At 41.7% G+C, this 26,308-nt stretch overlaps 1 long non-coding RNA gene and 1 pseudogene across 1 annotated transcript in view; one reads left to right on the top strand and one right to left on the bottom strand.

Moving 5' to 3' along the window:
* Nucleotides 1–1,242: 1,242 nt before the first annotated feature.
* Nucleotides 1,243–1,707, bottom strand: Gm19572 (annotated as a pseudogene).
* Gm34654 overlaps nucleotides 1,384–26,308 on the top strand; it is a 55,408-nt gene continuing 30,483 nt past the window's right edge. The window contains exon 1 of the long non-coding RNA XR_379642.4: nucleotides 1,384–1,619. This is a non-coding gene — a long non-coding RNA (predicted gene, 34654). The remainder of the gene's footprint in view (nucleotides 1,620–26,308) is intronic.

Genomic DNA, 26,308 nt, shown 5'->3' with positions numbered 1-26,308 from the left:
ACTGGTTGGCACAACTATGGTGGGTGTGCCTTGGAGAGGCAGAGCCCAAGGACGAGGTGTCCTGAGAATTTCATGCTGTTATGGAGCGTCTCTGCTTGTTGCCCTCATGGTCACTGCATCCCTCATAATCTGTGAGTCGGACGAAGGCTCTGAAGGGGTCTCAGCCCCTCACTGGGTAGTGTCATTGGCACTTACAATAATAGCAGTTGATCTTTTCCAAAAGAAAGAATTCAGAGATGTAGATTATTAGTAAAGCTAGGTTAAGATGTTTTTGTCAGTGGCTTTGATGTAAAAAAATTGGAGGAAATTTATAGTTCAGAAAGGCATACTCTTTTTTTTTTCTAAAACAAGCTCATGATGTTTATTATTAGCAAGCAATGAGAAGGAGGAAAAAAATTAAAAGTTTTCACAAAACAGACTGTCGATTTGTTAGCTTTTGGGAAATACTGGACACCATGTACACACAAGTAAGCGTGTTATTAACTGTAATGTACATTAAAAAAAATACAGGGTTGGGATGTGGCTCAGCTGTGCTGTGCTAGCCTAGCATGAGCAGGGCTCTAGTTAGAGCCCTGGTACTACATAAACCAGACGTGCTTCCGCACACTGGGAATCCCAGCACTCATGAGGTACCAAAGTCAAATATTATCCTTACTGACACCAATTCCGAGGCCAGCCTGGGATACATGATACCTTGTCACAGACAGGCAGACAGACAGACAGACAGACAATGCCCAGTGTGATAGCAAAGGCAGGCATCTCTACGATTCAGAGCCAGTCTGGTCTACATAGTGAGCTCCAGGACCAGCCAGAGCTACATAGTGAGACCTTGTCTCAAAAGAGCAAACAAACACCTAAATATTTATGCAAGTATTTTGCCCATTCACATGCTGAATAAAATATACATAAATATTATTTTTACAAAATCCCAAAAATCTAAAATTATGCCAACTATACAAAAAGAAGACAGAAAATAAAAATAGCACTAAGGGATTTTATTGCCTGAAATGACAAAATGAACTCTGTATATCATTATTTACATTGCTTTATTCCCATCCCATTCTTTTGGTTTTCAGTCGTATGACATCTACCCTTCTTACAATTTCCTCATATGAAATGCATTATGTTCCTCTCAGTCAAGGAAAATGTCAGGCTTCCTTATCAGCCCCCAACCTCTAGACATTTAACCTCTGAATCTCTGGAATTGGTCTCTCCATCAGAGTTCCTCTTTAACATTCTATTTTATAAGTTTGGCACGTGAGACTTTAACTGCTCTGTCACGGCTTTCTCTTCTTCAGTCAATAGAGTTAGCTCCAGGTTTGTTTGCTTTTGTAGTTCTTGCATCATGGTTATTGTCTTGTTTAAAATAGCACAAATGCAGCGTTTGGTCTCTTTTTGCTCAACAGAAACTGCCTTAAAGCGTGCACATAGAGCTTGATATCGAGACTTTATTGCTTTGTTGATAATTCCTTTAAAATTGCAACTGCATTTTTCTCTCCTGCTGAATGTGGGTGATTAGTCTTGATTTCATATTCCAATCTCTATTGAAGGTAATCCAAACCAGAATCGGCTTTCTGGAACTTCTAGGCCATCGGTGGAGAACATTGACTACTTACCCGGTAGGTTTCCTTCACTCTCCACTGACCAGCAGTTCCAGCTTATCGAACTCTGCCTTCATATTGAATAGTTGTGGGCATACTCTTGATAATCGCATGAGGGATTTTTTTTTTTTTTTTTAGGTCAGGGAACAAGAACAATGGCAGCCCGACTAATACTAGCTGACCTGCCTTTCTTGCTAGAGCTGGGCTGTTGATCAAATTGTTAATGAGTATATGTACACCCTGAGCATTTAAAGTAGAAATAACTGGGTTTTTTTATATGAAAATTTAGAGTTGTGCTTCTTTAAAACTTTAAAAGAAAGAGAGCTAGAGAGATGGCTCTGTAGTTAAGAGCAAATTGGTTTTTTTTCTAAGATTACTTTTTAAGATAAATAATAAAATGATTAATCCTTTCTTTGTAATTGCAAACTGTAGCCTGCCAGTTAAAGAACGGGCTGAGAAGAATACATTGCTTGCTTATACTTTGTTAATCTATAACAAGTTACTTAAACAGAATGTACTTGGGTTCTTGGGAATAATTTTCTTTTTTAACCTGTAACACATAAAATGTTTAATTGTATAAGGATTTAGGGGAGGATGCTGTTTTTTTTACTATTGTAAGTTGTACTTATTGTAATCATTCACTTAAAGAAACATAGATTGTAATCATATTGTAACTTTTATACTGCTGGAGCGACTTCCCTGGGGGATACAAGCTATGGGAGAAAAAACAAAGTTGTTGGAGCCTTGCTTCATCCACCAAGTGTGTGTGTGTGTGTGTGTGTGTGTGTGTCTGTGTGTGTGTGTGTCTGTGTGTGTGTGTGTGTGTCTGTGTGTGTGTGTGTGTGTGTGTATGTGTGTGTGTGTGTCTGTGTGTGTGTCTGTGTGTGTCTGTGTGTGTGTGGTGTTTCCCTCTTTTTGCTGACCCCAGAGAATAAGTTTTGCTCTCTCAGAGAAATCCTCTGCTGAGTGATTCCATGCTGATTCCACACATCCCCCCTCAGTACCTGGCCCGTCAAAGCTGACCTTCAGCAGTGTTAAGTCACTATTTCTTTTCTTAAAAAAAAAAGATTTATCTTTGAGTGTGTCTCTGTGTGTCTCTGTTTGTGTCCATAGGATTCAGGAGAGGGTGTTGGATTCCCTAGACCTGAAGTTACAGGAACTTTCAAGCTACCTAATGTGGGTTCGGGGAATTGAACCCAGGTGGTCTGGAAGAGTTAAGATTTGGTCTTAACCACCACGCAGCCGTCTCTCTTGCCTCTTTCTCTTTCTCTTTTAAAGATTTTTTTAAAGTTTTTACTATTATTATCATTATTATCATTTATTATTATTACTATTATTGGTTTTTCAAGGCAGGGTTTCTCTGTATAGCCCTGGCTGTCCTGAAACTTACTCTGTAGACCTTGAACTCAGAAATCCGCCTGCCTCTGTCTCCCAAGTGCTGGGATTAAAGGCATGAGCCACCACTTCCAAAAACAAAACAAAACAAAAAAAACTTTATTTATTTGTGAGTATATGTCAGGGTGGTCACAACCCTCTACCACACTGTACTTGTAAAGGTCAGAGGACATCGTGTAGAAGTCGTTTTATTCTCCATGGATTGAATTCAGGTTTTCAGGCTCAGTGACAAACACCTTGACCCAGTGAGCCTTCATCTCACTGGCCAACACCAGTGTTTCTTAATTCTGAAAGTGTATCAGAGTGCAAAAGAACACGCGAGTCTTGTTTTCTCAGACAAGAGTTTTCAAAAGAAATTATGTGTATTTTAAGAGTTTAAACCTAGATTAAAGTTAAAGGATATGTATATTTATTTATAGAGAATATTGAAAAAAATCTTACTTTGGGTTCTTTATTTGTATGAACCCTTGATCAAAGGAATTCTAATCAATTTCTTCTTCTAAGCCACATTTTACAATATAGTTGTTCAGAAGTCACTCTTGAATGGATGTTTGTTAGCAGACATGAGACTATCCCTAACCTCGTGGTACAGCTGTATCCCAGATCATGGCTGAGCAGGTGTCCTACTGATGAACGGTACTTAGCTTTTTCTTTTGTTTAAGAATATGACTTAGCAGGAGGCTTAAAATACCCTGGGAGTCATATTGTGAACAGATGCATTGCCAACCAAACTTTGCTGTTCTGCTAGCAAGGTGTGGGCGGAGTAGACTCAGAGTAATTTACATAGCCCTAGGATTTTCTGAATGAGCTTTGGCATCAACTTAAAGCCACCGACAACATTAGCATAGCCATTGACAAGAAAGCCAATTTATCCTTTAGCCCTTTGAAGTTAGGCACTGACTTTTCAGCAGTTAGGCAAGTCCCCAGAAGGCATCCTCTTCCATATGACAGTTTCATACACAAGAAAGGCCTCCTGATTTAGTGCTGTCACCATAAGTAGCACACTGCAGCTAACACATGAATGGGTACTGTTTCCCTGTGTACCTTCATATTACAGAGTTGGCTTCATTCTTCAAACTTATGATGCAATCTCTCTGGACATCAGAAGAAGGCCTCCAGAGCCAACTAACCTGGGCCCATGGGAGCTCACAGAACCTGAACCAGCACCTTCTCGTCAGTCGTACCCTCACCTCTCTTGGTTTCACAGAGGTAACAAGAGTTAAGGTCTTATACTAGTTTGGGCATTGGCTTTCAGGACTCTTGTGACTAGTTTGAATACTAGAACTTTCTCCATATTACATAGAACCTATGTGGTTTATCTCATTTGTGTGTCTACTGCAGGTGTAGTTTTAACTTCCTTTAGTAGCCCTGTTGTGCATTCATTCCTTAGCTAACTGGTGACCACATCTAACTTTTGACATGCTTGCTTCATTGACTCTGGCTTCTAGGTTTGTTTGTACAGTAAGAGACATACAACTCTGTCTTTTACTTGAACACTCACAGGCCACTGTAGGTTTATTGATCGACCTGTGACCTACTTTGCTTTCTATTGCTGTGATAAATATTGTGACCAAAAGCAACTTGGAAAGAAAAGGGTTTATTTGACTTATACTTTCACGTCACAGTTCAACGTCCAGGGAAGCCAAGACAGTAACTTAAGCCAGGTACCTGGGGCCAGAAACTGAAGCAGACCATAGAGGAACACTGCTTACTAGCTTGTTCCAGGCTCATGTACAGTGTGCATTCTTATATAACCCGGGACCATCTGTCCAGGGGTGTTACTACCCATAGAGAGCTAGACCCTCCTCCATCCACCAGAAATCAAGAAAAGGCACCAGAGATAACGCCCACAGGCCAGTCTGAAAGAAGCAATTACTCATTTGAGGTTCTCTCACCCCCCCGTGTCTTTAGTTCGTGTCAAGTTGACAAAAACCAACCAGCACAGCTCAATTTTAGTGTTTTTGCTTCCTCAAGAAATAGGCATGCTCACAGAAAATAGACAAAAGGAATGACTTGTGGGTGGGCATGTCAGAAACACAGTTATCAACTAAGCTGGCATCTAATATGGACCCAGTTTGTAGTGCTCCAAACACACTGTAACAGATACATTAATGATGAAAACATGAGCTAATTTGTAAACTGTCAAAAGATGACAGAGACACAAAGCCATACAAATCATAGAAGTGTCAGGTTGATTTATTTCCTACTGTGGAGGTCATGTTTATACCTATTGGGTTGTTGTTGTTGTTTTCATTTATAAGCAATGAACAATCTTATGCCTGTATCATTTTGGAACTGTATCAGCATAATATACAGAATAAATTTTTAGATATAGAATTTTGCTAAATGAAAGTGTATGGACAGTTAGGACTTTGGTAATAATTCTTCACCAAATTTATGTCTATGATATTCCACTAGCAATATGGAACTACCTCATCAATTTAGGACCATCAGTCTTCTGACTTTACTATTCTGATAAGTTGGAAATAGACCCAATATTGTTTCAATATACATTCTTTTTAGTGAGATTGAAGATGTCTTCATATTTAAGAGTCAGTTCTACATCCTTATTGGGGACTGCCAAAACTTGAAATTTTGGCATTCTTTATTTGTTTATTTATTTGTTTAAGACAGTGTTTCTCTGCTGAGTTTTCAAAATAATTATAAATCTATGTTCCATCTTTGCTTTCACAAAATCAAAGAGAAGACTTTGTATTATGGAAGTTCTTGAATGCTGTAAAGAATCATTTAGGAGGGAGGGAGGAGGGAAAGAAGAGAGGGAGGTGGGGGATTCAGGAGTGAAATTCCTGGGGTGGTGTAAGAGTACAGCTTCAGGAATATTTAGTAACAAGTATTAAAAGCTAATATCTGCTACAGGTATATCAGGCACAAGTGTTCTAATGCCAGGCAGGAATTAAATAATTTCTGACTGTGAAAGAGGTACTTCCTCCTTCAGACAGCACTTGTATCAGAAATATTAAAAGGTCAGGTTGTGCTTTGGCTAACAGGTTCTACTAACCAGTTGAAGAAGAAACTGATAGTGCCTCATGAGGAAATTGGACATGCACTGAATTACAGGAACTGTCTTTCCTGTCTACTGGCACATATATGAGCATCTACTTTCCTCCCCCCACCCCTATACCTTTATCCTTCATTAGCATGTGCACAGAGACCTACCTGGCACCTCGTTACTATGCACAGAACTTCAATAGCCTTCCCTCCCTGGGATCTCCTGCCCTCAGCTTCCTTTATTGATCACTATAAAGGTCATTGGCTTTCTTTTACCTTCTCATGATAACTCAATGACTTAAGTTCTAAACTTACTCTCATCTTAGTCTTGAAACTGAGACCCACATATGCCTTGCTCAAAGTCACGCTGGGAATGTAAGTCCACACTCTTAATTATAGTTTGTCAGATTGGTAGGAAATACTTGGTGCCTGATGCGACCTAAATGTGTGTTCAAACCCATGCACAGAGAACAGGTCCCCAGTGGGACAGTGCTTGAAGGTAGAAAGTTTGGGAAGGTCGTAAGGCTAAGGGGCTCAAGTTCATGAATGGATTGTGAAGTGGTCTGACAGAGAAAGTGTGGTCCTTCTGCTCCTCCATCGTCTGCCAACTGAGGTCCCACAAAGCACCATCTTGGGAAGAAAGCAGTCCTCACTAGTTTCCTGAATCTTCATCTTGAGCTTCCAGCTTCCAGAAGCTTGAAGCATGTCCGTCTGTTCCCGATGCTGCTCCATATGTAGTGTCTGACAGAGGTCAAGAATCCCGGGTAGAGAGATGGCTCAGCGGTTGAGAGCACTGACTACTCTACTAGAGGTCCTGAATTTAATTCTCAGCAACCACACGGTGGATCACAACCATCTGTAATGGGATCCAATGTCCTCTTCTGGTGTGTGTGAAGACAGTGACAGTGTACACACACACACACACACACACACACACACACACACAGAGCAGACAACTAGGCCAAGGAAGAGCTGCAACAGCAGCAACCGAAGTACAATGGATATTGAACACAGAGTATGAATGCAAACCAGAAATGAGGCAGGGTGAGGCATGTGATTCTGTTTGCCTTCACTCGCCTCCAGTTGCTGACAGCTAAGCAGGTCATTGTTGTTTTTTATCCCCATAGGACTTAGTGTTCCGGCTGCCAGATGAAAACAGTATTTACTCTGAGCCAAGAGCACCCTTTAACCTGTCCTTAGGTGGCTCTGGTCAGACCACGAATCAGCCCACACATCTTGGCTAGGATTCCCATCGCTGGTCCTAGTGAACAAATGTGCTGATGGCTCAGACCTGTGAGAGCAGCCAGAGAAAACAGTCTTATGAATTATGAAAGAATATGGGTGAACTAGATAGAAGATGCCAATCAACAGACTGCATTGTGAAAGGGGCCATGAACCTTATTCTAACACGTACTCAGTATGAGCTCATCACGCAGTAGGTACTGGGTTATCAGACTGAACTCCATCCTAAAGCCCTGAAGGTAGGGCACATGACCGCATCCTTAAGCTCCGCTCAGCAATGACTGGCTTTGAGCCCCAGGTGAGCTGTTTATTCAACAGTTGTCAAATGATCTAATGAATGATGGAAGGCATGCCTCGGTGTCCTTGCCTACGCGGTTCTCTTCACCTAGAACTCATGGCATTTGGAAATGCCTCCTTCGCCTCTAGTTCTTGCCTAGTGTTAACTGTTCCCTTTCTAATTCTACAGTCTATGCAGTTGGATTTATAACAATAGCATATACTATCTACTATTTTGCCTCAATGTCTATGTATTCCGCTCTAAACTATATAGTAATTCCATCTGCATACTGAATTGAAACAGAAATGCCCATGTATTGTTCTCAAACTAGTACACACATTTCCTAAATGTAAGAACATCTTTACATTTTGCCCTGTAAATCCATTGTGTATTACTTTCCTCCTTGGGGCAGAATGCTTCGCAGAAGCAACTTAAGGGAACAATGATTTCTGTGGGTCATGGTTTAAAGAGATGCAGCCCACCAGGTAGGGAAGCCATGACAGCAGGAGCTGTGCTCAGCTGTGGTGGCAGGGACATGGAGTTGCTCACATAGAAGAGATTCACGAAGTAGAAAGAGAGAGAGAGATGGATGTTGGCCTCCTCTGGCTTTCTCTACTTGCCTTCTATTTGACCTGGGACTCATATCCATGGGGTGGTCCTAACCACTCTATAGTTGAGCCTTTCTGATAAAACCTTATAGACCTTCCCAGAGGGGCATAACTTAGGAGATTCTAATTAAGTCGGACTGGCATCGAAAGCTGAGCATCACAATCTAATGGCACTAAGCACTGCCATGCTAGTCAATTTGACTTCTTCAAACAGAAAGTGGAGGATTTCTTGTCAAATCAAAGGAGACAGAATTGAAATGACTTGTCTACCTGATCCTTAGCTTAATGTAAATGTACACACATCTAATTTAAAAAGAGTAAAACATGCCTATTCCATTGAAAGTAGAGAAGTAACTTAAAACATCATTTAGTTCCTATGAAACAGCATGTAACTGTAGCACAGGCTAGCCTGAAACTCACCACATAGCCTAGGCAGGCTACATCTCATGGTCCTCTTCTCTCAGTCCCCCATGGTGCTAGGATTGCAGGCATGCATCACCATGCCTGGTTTAAACTGTCTTTACTGCCTGGCAGTCCCTGGAGTGTGTGGACATCGCCTCCACATGAATCTAAAGATGGAATCTATCAATAGGTGTCCCAGTCTGTTACTGAGTCGTAGCCGGACTAATCCCACAGTTTTCTTTGAACATACACTATATAGTTCTTCAGCTCCTTGTTTAAAATAAAATATTTCAGCCAGGCAGTGGTGGCACACACCTGTAATCCTAGCACTTGGGAGGCAGAGGGTGGTGGATCTTTGAGTCTGAGGCCAGCCTAATCTATAGAGCTAGTCCTAGGACAGCCAGAGCTACACAGAGAAATCCTGCCTTGAAAAACAAACAGCAAAAACAAAAATCAAATATTTCTGCTTTGTATTATGTAGTCAGAGATATTTTTCAAGTGGCTGGTAGGTTATAAATGTTCAAATAGCCTAAGTTTCACGTTATACATTCACCAATGACCTATCTCAAATTCCTGAGGCAAGTGGACTCAAGCTTTCTCCTCTCTATGTCACAGATGGCATCATCACTATCCTAAGGATGAATTGCATATTTGGATCAGGGGGAATAGAAGCTAGCACTGACTAAATCATGCAAGCCCATCTAATACATCCATTTATAATATTCATCCTATCCTGTCTCCATAGGATGTTGACAGAAGGGGATTTAGACTGATGAAGACAGCCTGACTCAGACTGTTGGAGCTGAAAGGAAACTATGAGAGCTCACTTAATTCAAAATCTCCATGGACAAAACAGCCTCTCTTATAGCAGAGCACGTTTCCTTTCAGCTCCACACTTGGCTTTTAAATTTGAAATGTAGATGCATAATCACCAAAGAGTCGCACCATCCCCCGCACACACCTCCAGACTGTGATCAGCCCAGACGCAAATGAAATACAGAACAATGAGAGTGGGAAGGAACAGCAAATTGTTTGTTACCCTTACTCTTATCTGTCTTATCTGGGAAAGTCCGACCTGCTGTTTCACTCATAACCTTCTGTTCTCAACCCCAGTATTGGCCACATCTATTCTTCCTGATACAAAGATGCAATCTACCCTTGTGATAGTATAGAGAAAGCTGATAAAGGTCAATTCTACTTACCCCAGGAAGCTGAATGAGGCCAGACCCTGGCAAGAAAGAGCTAAGTGTTATACAAGATTTATACTGAGGCTGCATGAATGTAAAGGGCTCTTTGGGAAGATTGCTGGCCACCAATGGATGTCCAAGAATCCTGCAGGTCCTTGTGTCACATTGGGACTGTGGAGGTATAGAGCCTTGTTGACTGAATGGCTACTTATGGTTCTCAGCATTTCCAATGTGCTGGCAGCCATTCCTGGCCCTCTTTATATTTGGGCTACTAAGAGAAGGTGCCATCCATTCTCAGAAGATTTTTCCTGGAAATGTCCTCATAAGCCCATCCAGAGGCAACAAACAAGACAAACCATCTCAAAATATCCATACATAATTTCTTCATCTGGGAGTTGTTTATCATTTATTCCTTTGAACTTCTCACAGAGAGAACTGAATTGTAACTCTTATAGAGCTTGGCACTTTCTGTTGGATCTTAGGTATAGGTGTAACCTCTTCTTCAGTGAACTACTAATAACTTCTTAAAGTTAGGGAGATGCCTCAGTAACATTTGTGTTAAATGTAGTGTGGCACCTTGCAAATGCTTTGTTAAGTGCTCACTAACGCTGATTGAAATAACATACTAAAATATGTTAAAATATACATCATTCATTTAATAATTTATTCATGGAATAGGTGACATCTGAGAACAAGCAAGAAGACAAATTGAAAGTCATCAAACGGGGGCTGGTGAGATGGCTCAGTGGGTAAGAGCACCCGACTGCTCTTCCAAAGGTCCGAAGTTCAAATCCCAGCAACCACATGGTGGCTCACAACCACCGGAGATCCTGATGCCCTCCTCTGGTGCGTCTGAAGACAGCTACAGTGTACTTACATATAATAAATAAATAAATTAATTTATTAAAAAAAAAAAAAAAAAAGAAAGTCATCAAACCAAGTAGAGACAATGGAGTGGAATAGAGCAAGACATCTTAATTTATTTTCTTGTTTCCAGGTTTTAAGTCTATATAGTTCATGGTCTATAGATCCTTTAGAGCTGAGATCAGATAGAACTCTCAAAGTTCCTATGGCTTCTGGGCATTCAACTCTGGGGAAATCCAGGGTCCTTGCATTGTCTTACAAAGCCTTGCTTTAAAAGAATGTCTCCTCCTTATCTCTGCATCCTCATCACATCTTGTCTCCTCACTGTGCTTCATTTATTCTGCCCCACATGGTATGTTTCCTTCATTCCCCTGTTAGCATCCCTCTCATGCTAAGCCACACATGTTCAACCTTTTCACATTATGATCTGATGCTGTCATCTACAACCACCCATAGCTCTCTCATAGCTCACCCATAGTCTCTCTGGAATGTCCAGAGACGACTCTTTTGTCTGCCCATGATGCTCTTTTGAGGTTCCTTTAAGTGCCTTCTTTCTGTCCCATCAACTACAAAAGCTGTGGTTGAGTTTGCTTGCTTCACCTCCTTAAGTAGACTGCCCAATATGTCTGGAGAAAGGTGGACAACAGGCAGAACAGGGAAATGCTGTCTGAGCCATTGTTAAAGACAGGATCAGGTGGTAATGGTAAAGATATCTGCTTGTTTTCTCAATGAGGAGGGTGACCACTGCAGGAATTTGAGCAGAAGAATAACACAGCCTGTCTTCTATTATGCTGACTTACTTTGGATGTTGTGGAGAGTTTGCACTACTGAGATTGAGTTTGGAGACCCATGAGGTCAGGTGCATGGTTCAGATGAGAGCTGATGGTATCTTACATCATAGGGACAGCTTTTTAATATTACTTGTACCTGATTGGCCATCAAAGTCACTTCTCTACCTCTCCCATGGTAAGGGAATTAGATTCAGGTAGCCCACTTGCAGAATCCCTTGGTAATGGGCATGTGGAATTAGAGTAAAAGATAGACATTCCCTTTGTACTCAAACCTTCAACCACTTGTAGCCTGCTTTCTGCAGGCTCTTACTCTTCACCACAAGTCAGTTTTGACCATGCAAACGAGGGTGGTACACTAGAAGATGTTGAGAGTCCTGGACCCTACGGAGCAGAGGTCCTGCCATCCTGATTTGTTCATCCTAGATTTTAGCCTGAGAGATGAGCCGCTGAATCATTGTTGATCTTTTTACCAGCACCTTTGTTTGTACGTTTATGAGGTGGTTTAAGCCACTTAAGCTTTATTTTCATGTGTAAACTTTCAGTAATACCAATACATTTCTTGTAAGGCTGTGGTGTTATCCATGAGCTAAAACTGAAATGCCATGATCATTTAGTGACCCTTTGCCAACTATGACAAAAATAATCTCATCTTTGGTTTGGGCAATGGGTATCTGGCTACTAAAGCCTTGTAGTTGATAAGCTGGTAGAAAGACTATTAAGCCAAAGCCTGGTTAGAGACTTCTAGAATCAGTCCCTCCCTTCTCCATTTCCCAACCCCATCTAGTTGAAAGCCTTGGGAGAACAAGAACAAACAACTGAAATTAATAATCAAAGTCAGGGATGAAATTAATAAATAGAAATGAAAAAGTAACACAAAGAATAAGAGGAAGAATTTGTTCTTTGAAAAAATTAACTAGATTAACATTTAGCCAAATTATCTCAGAGAAAGATGATGCAAATTAAAAAAAATTAGAGATGAAGAGAAAGATGTTAGGACAGATACTAGGGAAATTAAAAGAATCATAAGGTCATATTTTTTAAAAAGTTGTTATTCTACTAAACTGAAAAAAATTTTAAAAATGGATGAATATATGACCTACTAAAGTAAAATCAAAATGAAGTAAATAATTTAAATAGGTCCATAACATCCAATTAAATAGAAGTAGTGGACCAGATGAATTCAGTGCAGAATTCTACCAGACCTTCTACTGTAACCAACACTAATACTCTCCAAACTGTCCATAAAATTGAGACTGAAGGAGTATTTCCAAATTCTTTTTACAAAGCCAGTACTACCCTAACACCAAAACCAGATGAAGGCTCAACAAAAATACAACGCCATAAGCCAGAATCTCTGAGGAATATATATGCAAATCTTCTGGGCGGGGGGAAATTCTTGGAAACTGAATTTGACAACATATCAAAAAGATTACATACCATAATAAAAATCAGCTTCATCACAGAGAATCAATGATGGCTCAAAATACATAAATTAATAGACATAATCCACCACATAAGTTAAAGGGCAGAAGTCATCTCATTGGACAAAAGGCCTTTGATGAAATCCAACATGGCTTCATGATGAAAGTCCTAATGGGATGAGGCATATGAGGGCCAAATCTCTGCATAATAAATGCAATTTCCAACAAGCCTGAAGCTAACATCATTCTAAACCCAGAGAAACTCAAAGCATTTCCACCAAGATCAGGAACAAGACAAGGATAATTCTCTATTTCTGTTCTCTATAGTTCTTGGAGTCTTGGCTAGAGCAATAAGACAACTGAAGAAGAACAGGGGGATACAGATAGGAAGGAAGAAGTCAAAATACCCATGTGCAGATGATAGGATTTTATACCTAAACACCCTACCAAGAAATTTCTAAAGCTAATACATACATTCAGCAAAATAACAGGATACAAAATCAACACACAAAAAGAAGTAGCTTCCTATATCCAGTCAACAAATACACAAGGAAAGGAAAAAAGAAAAACATAAAACAACCACCACCACCAACAACAACAGCAACAACAAAAAACCCAATACCACCGGGCAGTGGTGGCACACGCCTTTAATCCCAGCACTCGGGAGGCAGAGGCAGGCAGATCTCTGAGTTCGAGGCCAGCCTGGTCTACAGAGTGAGTTCCAGGACAGCCAGGGATACACAGAGAGACCCTGTCTCGAAATTCACCCCCCCCCCAAAAGAAACATGAACAGCAAAGGATGGCATCATTTAAATGAAGAGGCAGCCTACAGAATGGGGGAAATCCCCAACTTTACCAGTTGTACATCTGACCGAGGGTTAGTGTCTAGACTATTAAAAGAACCCAAAGAACTAAACAAGAAAACACATATCCCAATTTACAAAAAAATATGGGGCATGGAACTAAACAGAGTTCTCAAAGACAAAGCACAAATGACCAAGAAACACTTGGAAAAAATGTTGACCATCACTAGCCAGCAGGATGGCCAAGACAAAAAACAGTACAAAAAAACAAAACAAAATGAAGACAAATGCCAGCAGATGCTGGTGGAGATGTGGGGAAAGGGGTAGCCTCTACTACTGGGAGTGCGAACTTGCGCAGCCACTGAAGTTGAAGCCAGATCTTCCTAAGATCCACCTGAAGCACTCCTAAGGATGCGTCAAAGGACTCTATCTTCTATTGAGATATTTAGTTATCTCTTGTTGCCCTATTCACCGTAGCCAGGAAATAGAAACAGCTGATGCCCATTGGCTGATAATGTAAATGTGGTACGTTTACACAATAGACTATTATTCCGCGAGGAATCAGGTCAGAGCTCAGGCCTTTAGCAAAGGTGATGTTTCTCATCAGGTGTCACCTTCAGACAGGTGACCTGTCACAGCTTGAAAAACAGTATTCTCTCTCTCTCTCTCTCTCTCTCTCCTCCCTCTCCCTCTCCTTTTGCTCATGAGTAAAAACAGAACCTCCCTCCGGCCTGCCTGGAATACTCACCACAGCCTGCTGCTAGGACCCTTGCTGCTCTCACATTGCAGTCTCTGAAGCTGCATAGGACATGCTGGGTCAGTACAAGGCACACTGTGTACTCATAGTCCCGACTGGCTGTGGTCCTGCAGCTTCTACAGCAAAGCCTCCCAGGATTCTCAGAAGAGAGGAAGCTGGAACGTGTTATAGCTGTTTGCTCCAGGCCTGTGTGAACCACCTGGGAATAGGGCCGGGGGTTGAGCTGCTGACCCTGGACTTCTTGGCCAGAATCTTTAGATGTGTTGTGTCTCAATACCCAAGCAAACTGAGTTAGCTTCCCTTTTCATTCACTGAAGGTGTCATAGAACTGACGTGCACTCTTCTGTTTGTCTGGAATATTCTTTCTTCTTTCTTTTCCCTATTGACTGTCTTCCCTGGAACACAGCCTCCATTTTGGCTGAGATTAATACGTATCCTCATTATATATTTGATTTTCAACCTTTCAGACATTCTATTTATTTACCACAGCATAACATTTAACACTGTTTTTATTTGAGGGTGTTGTTGTTTTGTTTGTTTGCTTTCTTTAAAAATCATCTCCCCATTCTTCTTGCAGAAAGTTCGAGTAGGCCCAGCTGGGCTTGCTTTCTAGACTTGCTCAATATTTAAGAACTTGGCACCGTGAGTGGCTCCCACGGTAGACACATGCAGGCAGGACTGAATCAAGTTCTACCTGGAGGCATCGAAATGCTTGTGGATTTTTTTTTTCTTCCTTTTCTCAGGAGATGGTAGAAATTCTTAGTCGTGACCACACTGCCTCCATTGAAGACAAGAGAGGAACATACCAGGAAGTTATCAGGAAGTTTGACTGCTGTCCTCAGAAGAGAGGACCGAGGGAAGGCATGGAGCAGGGAGGGCATTTTCTTAGTATTGTCCCCTTTGGGCAGCGGGGGATGGAACATGGTGAGTGCCTTGAGGCTTCAGAGAACTTGAAATCCTGCTAGTTCTCTTGTACAACTTTAGCCATCACTATTTGCTTCATCTATTTTGCTTCATCACTATGGCGCTACACTCATAGGCCGTCCGATTATTCCCTCTTTGATACTGATATCTCTTCATGCCCTGTTCTCCACCAAGCCCTTGAGGGTTGATTACAGCTATAGTTATAACTCACCTTTTCCAGAGACTTCTTCAGCAGTTCCGCATCCATCATGAGTCTTGACAGATCTATTTCTTTTTAAAAATGTTTTTATTCCTTTTTACTGTATGAATGTTTTGTCTGCATACACGTCTGTTTGACATGTGTGTACGTGATGCTAAAGAGGTCAGAAGAGGGTGTGAGGTCCCCTGGAAAAGGAGTTACAGGCTGCTGTGAGGGTGCACTGTGTGGTCCTGGGAATCAAACCCACTACTTTTCAGCTCTGAGCTGTCTCTCTCTCTCCAGCCCCCAACAGTTCTATTTCTTAATTCTTTTGGAATCAGAACTTGGTAGAAATTTTATCAGTGTGTTTTGATTCTATGATTTTGTTTTGTTTTTTTTCATTTAGGTTGTACTATTGAACAAAAAGTTTATTTGAATCAACAGATATACTTTAAATAGAAAAAGACCATTCTACATAAATAATAAAGTAGCATTTTAAAGTTCAGCTTCAAGTTTATTACTAAATTCTGCAGGGAACTGACTAAACAAACCCCAATACTATTCTTTCATGGCCAGTTTGTACAGACAGCTATGAATAGTGCAGTGAACTCTGCCCGCAAGGCTGCCAATACAAAACCTTATATAAAGAACTGTTGTCCTTTGTGAATAGGCGATTATCAGCTGGTGTTTCCTCAGCTGAAAGCTGAGGAAAGCGACTTGTCAATGGCCCAATACAAAGTTAGATTATTAGATAAAAGTTCCACTCAAAAATGGCATATATATATATATATATATGCAATAATGATTTACATGTTGACAAAGCATCAATAACATATTTATTAATACTTACTGGCTAGAATAAATTGTATAATTTGAAAAAGAGAAATATTTCAATGCAAAATTATTTATGCTCTTAAAAATCATTATGTTAAAAGCAAAGGAGAGATGGGTGGTGGTGGGCCCTGGGAAGAGAAGAAGGGGCTGGAGGTGGGGAGTTGGTAAGAGATAATAAATACAAAGTATGTATGAAAGTACAGTAAGTACAGCCACCATGTGATATGCGGATTTAAGAAGGACAAGCAAAAGATATTATATTTATAATCATGATGCTTGTTGATGAAAGGGCAACAGTGAATATATAATGTCTAAAAGATGAAAGAAATATACCCCACACCTTACCATATTGACATAGTTATTGGAAGCAGTGAAGTTTTGTTTTATCTGCGCTAAGGTCTTCCAGTCTGTCCAACAGCATGCGCATGAACAGTCCACTAAGTGTACTCTGCCCCATCACATGAGGACAGCTTGGAACTCACAGATGAGTGCCCAACATCCGATATCTTCACTTTGGGGTAAGAGAAAAAGGATTTTGGTCTATAAATTTCCCCTCTTGCTTCTGGAGAACATGAGGCAACTCTGTTGTTACCAAGATGTGAGAGCCATCTGGGTGTTGCACCGTGAACTGGCCCAGGACCGTGGACTCTCTGAGTCCAGTAGAAATGGCCTCCCTGAAGCCACACTCTCAGGTGTGTCTTTCCAGACGCGGAGCATCTTTTCCCAGGCAAAAAGTGCTGATGCGCTCAGGAATGTCCATTCTCCCAGGTGCTCAGGGAATCTCCAGGGAAGCAGTAATTTTGCTTCTTATGTTCATCTCTATTGCTAAATTAACTGACAATGAGTATGTACTAATTTCTCCAATGAGAAAAACAAAAATAAAAACCCAGCAAATATTTGAAAAGCAATAGGGAAGAAATCGACTAATGGTCTTCCCTGGCAACCATGGCTTCCTTCAGACTCAATTTCTTCTCTGTTGACTGGCCCCTTTCTTACTGTCACTTCAGACCCACCCAGAGAACTTCCTCTATTTCCTCTTCCTGTTTGGTTAGGATTGACCTTGGTAGAACAATGGGCTTTGGTCTGTTTCTAGATTCTTCTTGTGGTCTGTAATCTTTTGGTATGAATGCCATTGCTGGTAATAGCCTCAATCAGTTTCCTAAGTTGTGTTTCTCTCTGTCTCTCTGTCTCTCTGCTTCCATCTCTTCTCTCTCTGTGTGTCTCTGTCTCTCTCTTTCTTTTTCCTTTGTCAAATCTTTCTAATCTTTATCCCTACTGCAGCAATCTTTTTGTCCCTACCTTGTTAACTAATGACTTGAAAACTTTATTTGGATATTTTAGTTGTTCTTATGTAATGAGGGTGAGTTTTACAATTTATTCAACAACAGCACATGTTATTTTTTTGCCAGTCCATTTCAAAAACAGATGGCTATACAGTGACAAAGACACTTGCCACTGTATCAATGAGCCCCAGAGTTCCTCAGGGTATCTGCCTAAAGTTCTTCCTCCACAAAAATAACAAGACAATCTTCTGCACAGGATTGTTATGAGGATTGAAAGAAATAGGCACTTAAAGTAATAGAGATGATAACAGTGCTACTAATTTTCTGCCTTCATTTGATAACAGCTGGGGAGCCTCTAGGAGGAAAAACTCTGTATCCGGTGGAAGCCGGAGCTTAGAGCTTATAATTCAGTGAGCAGATCTGACCTTCAGTCTCAACCTCACAGGATTGCTGTGAGAATTTCATTTGAAAAGCATAAATCCATGTATATACGAGCATACGTAATCACAATGATCTAGGTTGAGCAAAATGTATTTGCTGCCGATAAACGCCTTATACAGTTGCTCTATATTTCTCAAGAAACATGGGAAACAGAAAGACTGCTTTTCAATATTATCGCCCTAGTATATTTCCACTCTTGTTTTTAAAATGGAATCTATTTTTACCCTCGTTTTAGAAATAGATGTGTTTTTCCTGGAACTAAGTGCATGGAGTAGAGTCGCTACTAGTTTCGAGGGAGCCTGATTCAACATTGGGTGCAGGAAGGAAGGCTTGATGTAGGGCGAGAGATGGTTGAGGCTAGGAAGGAAAGGACCCCCACTGTGATGACTCGACCTTTTGTGTCACAGAAACATGTGGCAGATGAGACTCTGACCTTCAGATGTTACTTGGACAAGAAAAGCTTGGAGGAAGTCAGTTCTGAGGGGTGTGCCATTTCCTGTGGGTAGTTGTCTCTCTGAACTCACCAGGGAGGGACACACTGCACGCTGAGTGATTCCCAGGGCAGTCAGAGCTTCCTGATGTCTTCTAGAGCTCAGCTCTTGAACCTGCTCCTACTGAAAAGACATTGCATGCTAACATTCCCTAAGCCATATGCATGGAAACGTTGGGTAGATTGCATGAAGGTAGTTGGGTAGGAGTATTGCTAGGAGTTCAAAGAGTATAGAATGAGACCCAACTAAAAACAAAGAGAAAAGCTGAGATACAGTCAGAGATACGTGATTCCCCACAGAGGGGGAATTACCTCTTACTCTATCTTTATTGGTCCATCATTTATAGATAACTCTGTTTATTGCCAGACAGCAAAAGTACACTGTCAGCAGACCCACAGGTCTACGGAGTTAAGAGATAAAAATGAGTTTGTCTTATTGAATTAAGTAAAAACATTCACTCTATTCCTCGAGGCCCCCATTTGCATTAGAGCAGTGCAAAAGATGTGGCCAAAACAAGAACCAAGCTATCACGCTGAATGAGATTGAAAGGATTGAGGGGCTGGAGACATGGCTTAGCTGCTAAGCATCTTAACAAACAACGAAAGGCTGAAATAATTCAATACTCTTGTGGTGTTTTGAATATACTTGGCCTAGGGAGGGGCACTATTAGGAGGTGTGTCCTTGTTGGAAGAAGTGTGTCTCTGTGGGGGTAGGCTTTGACAGACCTTCTTCCTAGCTGCCTGGAAGGCAGCCTTCTCCTAGTGGTCTTCAGATGAAGATGTAGAACTCTCAGTTCCTCCTACACCATGTCTGCCTGGATGGTGCCATGCTCCTGCCATGGTGATAATGGACTGAACCTTTGAACTTGTACGCCAGCCCCGATTAAATGTTGTTCTTAGAAGAGTTGCCTTGGTCATGGTGTCTCTTCAACGCAAGGGGAAAGCTAGTTACTAGGGATTGGTATTATAAACCTTATTGTTTATGTGTTTACAATTGAATAAGGGATAGTTATATCATATTAGGTATTATTACTTGGTTTTTGTTTCATTTGGACTTTCAATTTAGAATTAACTACAATCCAGTAGTGGAGAAAACAGGTTTTTGATCTGGATCTTGAGGCATAGTGACCATGAAAAGCTTAGGCCCAGACATGGTGGTATACACCTTTCATCCTAGGATACAAAGGCAAGCAGACTTTTTTCTTTTTCTTTCTTTCTTTCTTTTTTTTTTTTTTTTTTTTTTTGAGACAGGGTTTCTCTGTTTAGCCCAGGCTGTCCTAGAACTCACTTTGTAGACCAGGCTGGCCTGGTCAGAAATCCACAAGCAGACTTCTGAGTTCAAGGCCAGCCTAGGACAGAGCAAGTTTTAGAAGGAGAAAAGCTTAAGTCCAGGCACAGTGGCACAGGCCTTTAATCCCAGCATTCAGAGACAGAGCCATGCAGATCTCTGAGTTCAAGGACAATCTACAGAGCAATTTCCAGGATGGCCAAGTTTAGGCAACGAAGGAGTTGGAAAACAGAAAGCTGGCAATAATGTAAAAGAAAAGGGGATCATGTTCCGGCCCCAGCAGGCAGCAGAGCTCCATAGCTTTGGCACTGTGGCTCTAGCTTTTGAGTTAAGAATAGAAGGGACTACTGAGACAATTGATGCTGGCTAGCTGGAGCTATGAAATTAGTGGTAATTATGAAGAGACCAGCATCACTGATGTGAAATCTTCTGGGAAGTGTTTTCTAAAGAGCACAAAGAAGCTGTGTTCCAGAGATAGCCAATCTTGAACCTCATGCTGCAGTTGGACTTGTTAATGTGTAAGAATCACCTAGGTGGTACTGGTTTTGAAGGTATGAAGGGGTCCTGGAGAGCCTCTGAGGCTTGGCACTGTGAAGAGAGCCTATGAGAGGCTTTTGCAGCAGATGACCCCAGTGTATTGGAAATGCCAGTCCTATGGGATGACCACCAAGAATAACAGCAGCAGCAGTGGAGTTGAGTCAACCAGAGCCTTACAGAGGGCAGAGCTAGAGAAGTGTCATTTTGAGAAGCCCAGATTGTGTGTGGATCCTAGACATTGGAAAAAGAAGCTGTGAAGCTGAAGTTGAGATGTTCAAAACTCCAGAGCTGTCTGATACCTATCAAGGAAAGCTGCTATCAGGGAGTGGAACCAGCCCAGGAGAAAGAAGTTTGTTGCCGTGTGTGTGTGTGTGTGTGTGTGTGTGTGTGTGTGTGTGTGTGTGTGTGTGTCTCCAGCATAGACCGAGCCACCTCTGTCCAAAGACAAAAGTTCTGGGGTCAAACTGCCAGCCTTGAATACCGCTTCTGTCATTAATTGATTGTGACTTTAGTTCAGGATGAAGGTAAATTCGACTTAACTTGTAGTTGTGGGGATTAAATAAACAAATATAATATATATTGGGACAATTTGAAGAGTGTAAGCAGTATAAGGATTTGTATGGACTACATGAATCAATGCATAAGGCACACACAATGAAATGCTTCAGGAATGTATTATTTATCATTGGTTTTTCTATCAGTTTCTAGTAATTTCCATAACAAATTGCCACAGACTTGATGGTCTAGGAACAGCAAGGATTTAGCAGTTATCCTGGAAGCTAGAATGTCACTTTTGGTGTCATTAGGTCAAAAGGTAGAAGCAGGGAGGTGGGTAGGGGTGTGAGCAGGGATGTGGGCAGGCATGTGAGCAGGGATATGGGCAGGGGTGTGAACAGGGGTATGGGCAGGGGTGTGAGCAGGTGTGTGAGCAGGCATGTGAACAGGGGTATGGACAGGAATATGAGCAGGGGTATGGTCAGGAGTGTGAACAGGGGTGTGAACATGGCAACACCCACTCTGGCAGCTTCTGGTGGTAGCCAGCACTCCTTGGTTTGGGGTGGTAGCATGCCAGTGTGTCTCCATTTTCACACTTACCTTTATCTTCTCTGTATATGATACAGTTTCAGGATGATTTCTTCTTTTGGACTCACACAGAAGTTTAGGACTCACACCTGCTCACACCCCTACCCATACCCCTGTTCACACCCCTGCCCATATCCCTGCTCACATGCCTGCCCACACCCCTGCTCACATCCCTGCTCACACCCCTGCCCACCTCTCTGCTTCCACCTTTTGACCTAATGACACCAAAAGTGACATTCTAGCTTCCAGGATAACTGCTAAATCCTAAGTGCTATATAGTAGAGCTAAAATAGCGGAAACTTAGGCCATGTCTAAATTAGGTTTGTCTGTTGTTGCAATAAAACCCATGACCAAAAGCAACTTGGGGAGGAAAAGTTTTATTGTATTGTAGCTCACAGGTTCAGTCCACGATGTAGGGAATTTAAGGTAAGGATCTGGAAGCAGGAACTAAGAAGAGGCCATGGAGGAACGTTGTTTCCTGGCTTGAAATCCATGGCTAGCTCAGTTTGCTTTGTTGTTGTTGGTATTTATTTATTTATTTATTTATTTATTTATTTTGGTTTTTTGAGACAGGGTTTCTCTATATAGCCCTGGCTGTCCTGGAACTCACTTTGTAGACCAGGCTAGCCTCGAACTCAGAAATCCGCCTGTGTTTTGTTTTTAGAGACATGGTCTCGCTATGTAGCCTTAAATTGTCTGGCCTGGAACTCTACATAGACCAGACTGATCTTGAACTCATAGAGATCCACCTGCCTCTGTCTCCAAGTATTGGGATTAAAGGGATGTACCACCATGGCTGGCTTCTGTTTGCTTTTTTGTGCAATTCAGGACTAATAATCCAGGGCAGCACCACTCACAGTAGGCTGGACCCTCCCATGCCAATCATGAATTAAGAAAATGCTCCTTCAAACTTGCTTACAGGCCGATCTGATGGAGGCATTTTCTCAGTTGAAGTTCCCTCATCCTGTGTGACTATATCTTGTGTCAAATTAACCAAAACAAACAAACAAACACCTAGAAGTGCAAGCCAACTCCAGTGCCTGTCAGGGAGGCCTTTGTTCAGGAAGAAGTCATCAAGATAGAACCCTATGGTTGGGCCCTGATGGTTTTCCAGGAAGAGAGAAAGAGATCAGGCACACAGACTGGTAAGAACCCAGTCTCTTGCCTTGTGACGTCCTCTGACACCTCTGGATTCTGCCAGCAAGAAACACATCTCCAATTTCGAGTCCTCAGACCTACACTTTTGAGTCTGTAAGTCCAAATAAACTTTTTTCTTTATAAGATGAACCCCATTCGAGTGTTTTGTTAACACGGTGTAGTATGTCTAACTCCCTCTGCTTCTTTGTGAGACACCTGTGATTGGGGTTAGGGCTTACCTGCGTGGTCCAGGGTAATCTACTCATGTCAAGAGCCCGAGCTTCATTACATCTGCAAGGATCTCCCTTTTACATTTTTATTTTGTTATTTTTCTATGAAGACTTTTGCAAGTATGGGAATTCAAACTTGCCATTCCTGGGAAGTGCTATCCAGCCTACCACCTTACATTACCCTGTCTTCCTGTCATACCTGGTTCTTTTCTTCTCTCCTCTTCCCCCATCTTTCTTCTCCTCCCACCTTCTCTCCTTCTTCTCCTCCCCTCTACTTTATGTTTCTTCCCCTTCTTCTCTCCCCACCTCTCCTTCATCTTCTTTCCCCTTCTCCTCCCTCCAGACAGAGGATAGAGTTCACGTCCTCCAGGAAGCCTTCTCTGATTGAATAGGGCCAGATTCAGTCCATCTGCTGTGTGCTCCCATGTCTCAAATGGAGCTTTGCCATTTCTTTTTTCAGTTGACCTAATTTTTCTACAGCAGTTTTATATGTACAAAAAAAGTTAATAAATCCACAGTGATGCACATCCCCCCTGCTCCTTTATAATTTCCTCCATTATTAACATCTTGTAAATAGCATGGTAGCTACTTTACAATCTCTGAGGCAATATTGAGAAATTATTATTGATAAAAAGTTCATGGTTTACATCAGGGTTCACGTTTAGCTACTGTACAGTTCTGTGGGTTTTCACAAATACACAATGTCCAATGTTTATTATTACTTTATCTTAAGAGTTTCACTGTCCTAAAAGCAGCAGTTAGAAAGTTTACTCATCTTATAGAGGATCAGAATTCAGTTCCAGCACCCACGTGGAGGTAGCTCAAAACTGCCAGTTAACTCTATTTCCAGTCTAACGCCCTCTTCTGGCCTCTGGTGGCAATGCACTTGATGTGTGAGTGCACAACACACAGATATACACACAGACACACTCACACACACTTCAAAATACAATACAGATAACATTGTCAATACATGTCTTCCTCCAATTTGTCCCTCACATCCTGTTAGCTCTTGACGGGCCCCATCTTAGCATTACTTTTTCTTTGGACCTATCAGATCATTACACCCCACCTCCCCATTTTCATTCTCTCTCTTTTCCTGTTAACTTTTTGGGTTAGAAGATGAAATGATTTCATCAATGTGCCCTCATACACATGTAATAATATGCCTTTTATTTTTATTCTTTCTCTGCCCCCCATCCTGTCTTCGATCACCCCTTCCTCGCACTGGCTAGCTTTACAGTTTGTTTGCTGTTCTACCTTGTCAGCTATGTGCCATGACTCTCCCTGTGTCCTACCTCCTTGGAGACTGTTTCTGTCCATCTCCACTCTTTTTCCCAGTTTCATGATGCCCATAGAGGTGACCGAGCACATGATTTTAAAACCAGGTTCCACATGAGAGAAGTCATCCAGCATCCATCTCTCCGAGTTCGGCTTACTTCCATTAACATAACGATTTCCAGCTGCCTCCATTTTCCTGCAACTGTCACTATTCTATTTTAATTCGTGGCTGCATAAAATTGCACTGTGTGTATGGACCCCGTTTTCTATTCATCTGTGGATGGACTTCTAGGCTGGGTTCATTTCCAGTCCCTTGTGAGCAGCACAGCCATCAACATGACGGAGGAAGCATTCCTGTGGCACGATGACTCAAAAGAGTAAGTGTAGCTGGGTCACATGATCATTGTGTAATTAATTTAACATTGAGTTGTAATGGTTTCTGTAATGTTGTGCAATGTCCTGATATAGTACGCCTGAGAGTCCTATAGCTGGGCCATGTGGTAATCCTATTTTCAGTACTATGAGGAACCTTCACACTGACTTGCATAGCGGCTCATTACTTGTGCTCTCTCCAGCCCTGAGTGCATTTCCTCTTTTTCCTCGTGCTTGCCAGCACTGGTTGTTAGATCTCCTTTTACAAGCACATTCAAGTCCCTTCACATCTTTTCACGGCTTGATCTCTTGTTCCCTCTCAGCACCAGATGATGCATGCTCTGTCGTCTGGATGTAGTAGTATAGTCTGTCCTCTCACAGACTGAAGGACAGCTCCACGGTTGCCAAGTTTTGTCAGTAAAACTGCTGTAAATACTTTTGTACAGTTTTGAGGGGGCAGACATAAGTTTTCAGTTCGTTTGAGTAAATACTAAGAAGTGTGGTTGTTGAATCATATGGGGAGATTAAGTTTGCTTTGTAAGAAACTTCCAAGATGTTTTCTGGAGAACCTGTATGGTTTTGTGCTTTCCCACAGACAGTGAGTCAGAGCTCTTCTTGTTCGCCATTGTTGTTGGTGCTGCTTGTTGTTAATGTTTTGGCTTTTAACTGCTCTGACAGGTGAGTGGTGTCTCCCTGTTATTCTAATGAGTAACTCTCTAGTGCCTAAGATGCCCAGAGCCCTTCAGTCAGTGCAGCTTTGCTGAGGCTTCTGTTCAATCTTCTGCCCATCTTTTAATTGAATTATTATTATTGTTTTCAAGACAGGGTTTCTTTATGTAGCCTTGGCTGGCCCAGAACTTGCTTTGTAGACTAGGATGGCCTCAAAGTCACAGAGATCCACCTGCTTGTGCCAACCAGGGTTTGGTTGAATTGTTTTCTTTCGACACTGAACTGCACAGTTTGTAAGATGTTGTGTATACACTTCATTAGGTACCCATTTTGCCATGATCTGCCCTTGGTCCTGCAGTATTGCTTGTAGAGTACTTTTTTCCTAGTGTGTGTATATGTACACAGCATGTGTGGGGTGTGTGTGTATGTGATCACATGTGAGGTCATGGGCATGAAGGCCAGAGGCGGATGTCTTCCTTAACTGTTCTTCACTTGACTTTGTAGAGGGAGGGTTTAATAGTGAACCAAGAGCTATGTGTTTGGCTCGTTGGCAAGCTGGCCCAGGACACCCTGTCTTTGTCTTCAGAACTCTGGAATCCTGGTGGCTATCATACCAGCCTGGTTTCTATGTGCATTCTGGGGACCAAACTCTAGACGTTATGGTGGGCAAGTGTTTATGTACTGACCCCACCACCTACCAGCCATGTAGAGCACTGGATTTATTTTTGAAGATTAAAAAGAAATTATTATTATTATTATTATTATTATTATTATTATTATTATTATTAGTGTGTGTGTATGTGTGTGTGTATACATACCAGAGCCTTGTAGAGCTTTTTTAAAAATTTAAATCTAGTTTATTGGGCTGACCGAATGGCTCAATTTCCAGGCAAACCCACTGAATTGAGTTTGATCACAGGAACCCTCATGGTGGAAGGAAGGAGAGAACTGAACTGATGTCCATAAGCTGGCTCTGACACCCACATGTGGGTGAGGACACACACACACACACACACACACACACACACACACACACACACGAACACACACACAGTAAAATAACAACAATAGTAACAACAACAACAGCCAAATCGATGACACATCTCTGCAGTTCCAGCACTCCAGACGGGTGGCAGGAACACTAGCTTGGACAACATACAACAGCACAAACAGACCTTGCTTAGAGAAGATGGGAGGTGAGAAC

Source organism: Mus musculus, chromosome 9 (assembly GCF_000001635.26).
Source record: "Mus musculus strain C57BL/6J chromosome 9, GRCm38.p6 C57BL/6J".
In the NCBI taxonomy this organism is placed as follows: Eukaryota; Metazoa; Chordata; class Mammalia; order Rodentia; family Muridae; genus Mus; species Mus musculus.
The sequence above is the reverse complement of the archived record's forward strand: the minus strand, read 5'-3'. Positions and strand labels throughout refer to the sequence as shown.